The sequence below is a fragment of the Lonchura striata genome, chromosome 15 (assembly GCF_050655825.1).
Source record: "Lonchura striata isolate lonStrDom1 chromosome 15, ASM5065582v1, whole genome shotgun sequence".
In the NCBI taxonomy this organism is placed as follows: Eukaryota; Metazoa; Chordata; class Aves; order Passeriformes; family Estrildidae; genus Lonchura; species Lonchura striata.
In genome coordinates, this window is record NC_140717.1 from 1,456,079 (window position 1) to 1,462,232 (window position 6,154).

Below are 6,154 nucleotides of genomic sequence, written 5' to 3' on the forward strand. Positions count from 1 at the left end.
ACTGCGGGGCTGGGCTGCCGTGGGCCAGCGGGGCCAAAGCCTCACAGGGCTCGGGGCACAGCAGGGCCCGCCAGGACACCGCTCCGGGGATGCTCCCGGCCAGCTCCTGCCCGAGCCCCCGGAACCCGGGCTGGCTCTGTGCGCTCCGGCAGCCACCACGGGAACGGCCAACAGCCGGGGACTGGGCTTTGCCCACAGCTGAACCTGCAGAGCTGCAAGCTCTGCCCTGCACGCTGTTACAGCCATGGCAGGGACCAGGCCAGGGAGGAAGGAGGAGCCTCTTTGCCTTCAGCTTCCACGGGGAAAGTTTATTCGAGGTGCAGGGAGCAGGATAAAAAAGTGCCCCTCACCCTCATTTGCAAGGGGTTTTGAAAGGAACAGGGTCTATGCTTTTATCAGTGTTCAGCTCTTTATTAAAAATTCAGCTCAGCAGGGGGGGTGTTGTAGCTTCTTCCAGTAGCCAAAGGGTAAGAAAGCGTGCTGAGTCTGTCCCTGGAGTCTCTGTGGCACAGTGGTAGCCAGAGGTGAAGAGGTGTCCAGTCTGTATCTGAAGTCCGGATCAGCATATCGTCCTCTCTCCTTTCCTCCTGGCACACTGGTAGCTGAAGGGTGGGGAGATGTGCAGAGCCTGCTGCCGAGGTCCAGCAGCAGCTATCCCTCTCCTTCCCTCCTGGTAAGACCAGGAAGAGTGTCTGTTTTCCTTGTGCCTGCTTCCCACAGCCCAGTACAGTCTGGTCCTCTGCAGGTTATGGTGACAGGTCAAACACAGATCTCCAACCTACACACCCATCTAGTCCCCTCTACTGTGCCCCTCTTATTCATTTTGGGGTGTTTTTCATCCCCAAAACCCCCTCCCATGATTCCACTGGGTTATTTTGCATCCCAGTCCTAGTTTGGGTGAGGGTGTAGGTGATTCCTAGGAGCAATTAGGTAATTAAAATTTCAATGTCCGTACATAGTTTAAGCCAAGTGTCATGGCCAGGCTGTTTTCTTCATAACACAGAGAGCAGGATAAAAAAGAGCCCTCCCCATTATTTGCAAGGGGTTTTGCTCACATCCAAGTCAGGCGGTGGGCACAAACAGTGAAGCAACAGGGAATCCTCAGGGCAGGAGTGAGGGGATTACATCAACACTGTGGGACCATCAGGATCAGGGGAGCAGAGGGAAAGGCACAGGGGCCAATGGGGCAACATGGATTAGGGGATTTCCAAGTGGGGGTTTCAATCAGGGGTTGGCCTTGGGGCTGAGTGGCAGGGAACATTCAGGAAAAAGGGGCAGGCTTGCCTGGACAGGCAGGGAAGGGACTGGGACAAAGGGAGGGGAATAACTTGGGGAACACCTATAATGGGAGTGTACAACTTAGGGAAAAAAAACAACTTGAGGAAAACATGGGCTGTCAACAGAATGTGACACTTAACAATAACTTAATGAAATAAACATAAACTGCAACAGGTTCCTGTCTGCTCCACTGCCGTTGGGGTGCCAGGGCTGGCCCTTTGTGATACGGCACATGGTGTCATGGCCCTTTGTGATGTGGGCCATGATGGTGGCCAGAGACCCTTGTGACATCAGGGAGCCCCACCCGGGCTGAGGGTCTCCAAGGGGCGCAGAGCCCTGGGGTGCCCAGTCCCAGGAGAGCCGCTCTCTGAGGAGGACGCAGCTCCCTGGCTCTGTCTGCGCCAGACGCCGACAGCGACAGCGGCCGACAGCGACAGACAGAGACAGCAGAGAGGAGAAAGCCAACTCCACCTCCCGGTCCCACAGCACCTTGCCCAGCTGGCTGGAAGCCACCAGCGAGCAGTGGTCAGGGGCAGTGGGCAGCTCAGTCCTGCCACTATCAGAGACTGAGGAGGAGGAGGAGAAACTTTTCACCAAAATGGACCGAGAGCTTTCCCAGAGGGAAGATGTGCAAGAGAACCGCCCAAGAGGAGTTCCAGGAGTCCAAGAAATGTCCCGGAGGGGAGCCAGGAGCAGCCAAGAGCTGTACCAAGGCCAGGTACGTGTGGGAGTTTGGGAAGTTTCTCAGTACAGAGGGGGGACACACCAAGACCTCAATGAATGGGAAGAAACCATCAGAGCTCAGGAGCTGTCCCAGTGGGTGGAGGACAGTGAGATGTACCAAGAGGGGTGGGAGAGGGAAGAACGTGTGACAACCCAAGAGATTTCCCAGTGGGAAATAGATGTGAGTGGGCGGCAGGAGATGGGATGGGGAGAAGACGAGAGATGCCACCAGGGCTGTCCCTGCAGAGAGATCTGAGTGTCCCAGAGGATTCCCAAGGGGATGATGTCCAAGACATGTCCTGGAGGGAAGGTGAGAGGTACCAAGACCTCTCAGCATGAGGAACAAGCTGTACACTCCCACATGTCCCAATGGGAAGACAGGAGAGAGCTGGAATTGTCCCAAGTGGGAGACAGCAGTGGCAGGGAGCTGTGCCAAGGACCAGGGCTGCAGCCCAAGAGCTGCCCCGGTGGGACGATGTGAGTGAGCGAAAGCTGTCCCAAAGGGAGGAAGATGTGAGCAGGCAGGAGCTGTCCCAATGGGGACACAACATCAGCTCTGAGATCTGGGACAGACCCTTGTGCCCAGGAAGGGACGAGGAGCCTCAGCCTTGTCCCCCAGAGGGGCCCAGCTCTGCCGGCCCCGTGGGCACAGAGGTGGCAGCAGAGGCAGTCCCTGCCCTGACCAGCGCCTCTCCTTCCCTGCAGAGTCCCACGGAGGCCGAGCCGGCAGCTGCTGCCCCGGCGGGAGCTGCTGAGGAGGAGGAGGAGCCCCCTGAGCCTGTTGTCCCTCAGGCAGAAAAGGCAGCGGAGCCTCCTGCCCCCAGGGAGGAGCTGCCATCAGCAGGGACACAGAGCTCGGTCCCTGCCCCTCCCAGCGCCCCGGGCTGCAGCCAGGCTCTGCTGGACTTGGCCTGGAGCATCAGCGGTAGGATCCTGAGCTGGGCACTGCTGCACATCCAGGGATGGAGGCAGCAGGAACAGAGGCAGCTGGGGGAAATGGAGGATCCAGCAGGGGCAGCAAGAGGCCCGGCAGAGAGGGCAGAGAGCCCGGTGCCTGCCCCACACAGCCCCCCCAGCCCCTCGTCTGCCCAGCTGGGAGCCCTGGACCCTGGGCAGGAGCCGGAGTGGTCACTGTTGGCGCTGCAAGGGCCAGTGCTGTCACAGCAATACAGCCTGGAGTCCTTGGCTTCGTACTGTGTCTGGGAATCTGACACTGAGGAAGAGAGCCCAGTGTCTGCCCCACACAGTCTCCCTGGCCCCTCATCTGCCCCGCTGGGAGCCCTGAACCCTGGGCAGGAGCCGGAGTGGTCAGTGTTGGCACTGCAAGGGCCAGTGCTGGCACAGCAATACAGCCTGGAGTCCTTGGCTTCGTACTGTGTCTGGAAATCCGATAGTGAGGAAGAGAGCCCAGTGCCTGCCCCACACAGTCTCCCTGGCCCCTCATCTGCCCCGCTGGGAGCCCTGACCCCCATGGAGGAGCCGGAGTGGTCAGTGTTGGCACTGCAAGGGCCAGTGCTGGCAAAGCAATACAGCCTGGAGTCCTTGGCCTCATACTGTGTCTGGAAATCTGATAATGAGGAAGAGGAAGGAGAAATAGAGCCAGAGCTGTCCCAGGGGACATTCTGTCTTGCCCAAAAGCTGTCCCAGGAGGAGGACAAGGTGAGCTCCAACTCTGGGGAGAAGCCTGTGGGCCCATTGAAGGAGGAGGACACCCAGCCTTCTCCCCCTGAGGGGCCCAGCTCTGCCAGCACCATGGGCACAGAGGTGACAGCAGAGGCAGCCCCTGCCCTGCCCAGCGCCTCTCTTGCCCCAGGCAGTCCCACGGAGGCCGAGCCGGCAGCTGCTGCCCCGTCCAGAGCTGCTGAGGAGGCAGCAGTGGGGTCAGGGATGGCACTGCAGGACAGCATAGATGACGAGGATTGGGATATGAAATTTTGGCAATTCATGGATGACCTGGAGCCTTTCCTGCTTGGAGACCCTGAGCTGTCCCACGAAGAGGCCTACTGTGCACAATGCACAGAGAAAGATCTGCCCCACGGGGAAGTCACAAGTTATCACCAACTCTTTGACTGGGAAAAATATTTCGACCAAGACCTGTCCCAGGGAGAAGTCAGAAGCTCCCAAAACCCCTCAGACTGGGAAGACTGCATGGAGCAAGTGCTGTGCGGAGGAGATGTCTTCAGCTGTGAAGAACTTTCAGACTGGGAAGAATACATTGGCCAGAACGTGTCCAGAGGGAATGGCAGCAGACCCTCAGGACACTCCAGCTGGGAAGACGATAGTGACACGGGGCTCGTGCAGGAGAACTGGCCTGAGCACGTGATCTTGGCCAAGCCCTTGTGCCCAGAGGACGATGAGTGGGATGATGTGAGCCTCCTGGAGCTGCCCCCAGAAGACAACAAGGATCAAAAATGGAAAGTTTTTGTGTCAGAGGGGCTCGCAGTGCCCGTCCCTCGGGAGGCCTGGGCTGAGTGCCTGGCACAGGAGCCGTGCAGCCGAGGGCCGGCGCCTGCCCCGCACAGCCCCCCCAGCCCCCGGCCTGCCCGGCTGGGAGCCCAGGCCCTCCGCGGGCAGCCGGCTGCCCCCAGGAAACGTCCCTCCCGCTTCAGGCGGGCGCTGCGGGCGCTGCGGGGGCTGTTCCACTGTCCCTGCCTCAGGCCACGCACTGAGGAGTGAAAGAGACCCGGAGAAAGGTGAAGAAGATTAAGAGAAGGAAGGTGAAGAACAGGAAGAAGATGAAGATCATCGCTCCTGCCAATCCCGCTCCTCTGTGTTGGAGCAGCAGCTGTCCTGTTCGGCTTGAGGGGCTCAGAGATTGCTGCTGCAGCTCCTCCAAACCAGGGAACAGAAAAGCCTTTGGATGGGCCAAGCAAGCCAAGCAAAACCCAACCAGGCAGAGCCACGAATGCCTGGGCAGTGGGGCTTGGAAAATGCCCACCCAAAGAGCCCAAAGCTCCCCCATCCCTGCCCCGCACACACCCGGCCCCGGGCTGGAAGGTGCAGCAACCATTTCTGGGGCACAACGCAGAGGCTCCTGGAACAGACTCTCAGCACAAACCGCTCCAGGACAATGGCAAAGAAAAGATAAAGACAAAGATGAAGACAAAGACACAGAAAAAAAATGAAGATGAAGACGACCTATCAGATGAAGAAGACAAAGACAGTGAAGAAGATGAAGACAAATAGGATGGAGAAGATAGCAAAGAGGAAGAAGACAAAGATGAAGACTAAAAAGACAAGACAGAGAATGTTTCTTTAAGAATAGATAGAAGAAGTATAGTAATAAGAATTTAGAGATACTTAGAAGAAGAGTCATAGGAATAGGAATAAGAATTTCAAAATATGTAGAAGAAGAATAGGAATAGGAATAAGGATTTAAAAATATGTAGAAGAAGAAGAAAAATAAGAATAGAAATAAGAATATAAAAATACATAGAAGTAGCAAAGAAGTATAATAAGAGTAGGAAGAAGAAGAAGAAGAAGAAAACTATAAGAAGAATAAGAATTGATATATGAAGAGAAAATTGAAGGAATAAGTAAAACTAGCAAATAATTTATTTTTATTACATATTGTATATTTCTTTCACAGTTATGAAATAAAAACATTAATGTACATTATGTTCTAATCACAATTCACTCTAATGTCCCCACGCTGTTCCCGTGATTGAAGAATCTGTGTGTTTCTAATAAAGTCTGTAGGGCACCAGAGCAGAGTGCCTGGATTCCATGTCCTGTCTCCCCGAGGTGCTGATGGATTGTCCCAGCCCGAGCCACGGAGCGCCCCGCGAGCAGCGCGGGCTCAGCCCCGGCGGCAGCGGGAGAGTTCCCGGCCGGGCCGGTGGGGCAGGGCTGTCGCTGCTCTCTGCAGGCAAACGGGAGGCGCAGGCTGAGCCCGGCTGGCAGAGAGCTGTGCCGGGCAGCCCTTTGCAGCAGGGCTGTGCGGCCAGCACAGCCAAGGCAGCAGAGCCCCGCTCTGCCGCTGCCCGTGGCCGGGGAGCCGGGCCGGGGCTGTTCCTGCAGCCCTGCCTGCCTCCAGCAGCCCCGGGCCGGGCGGGAGGGGTTCCCCCGCTGCAGCCCCAGCTCAGGCAGCAGCAGCAGCTCTGTGCTGCTCCTGGCACATCCCTGCGGCAGCAGCTGCACGGGGCTGGGCAGC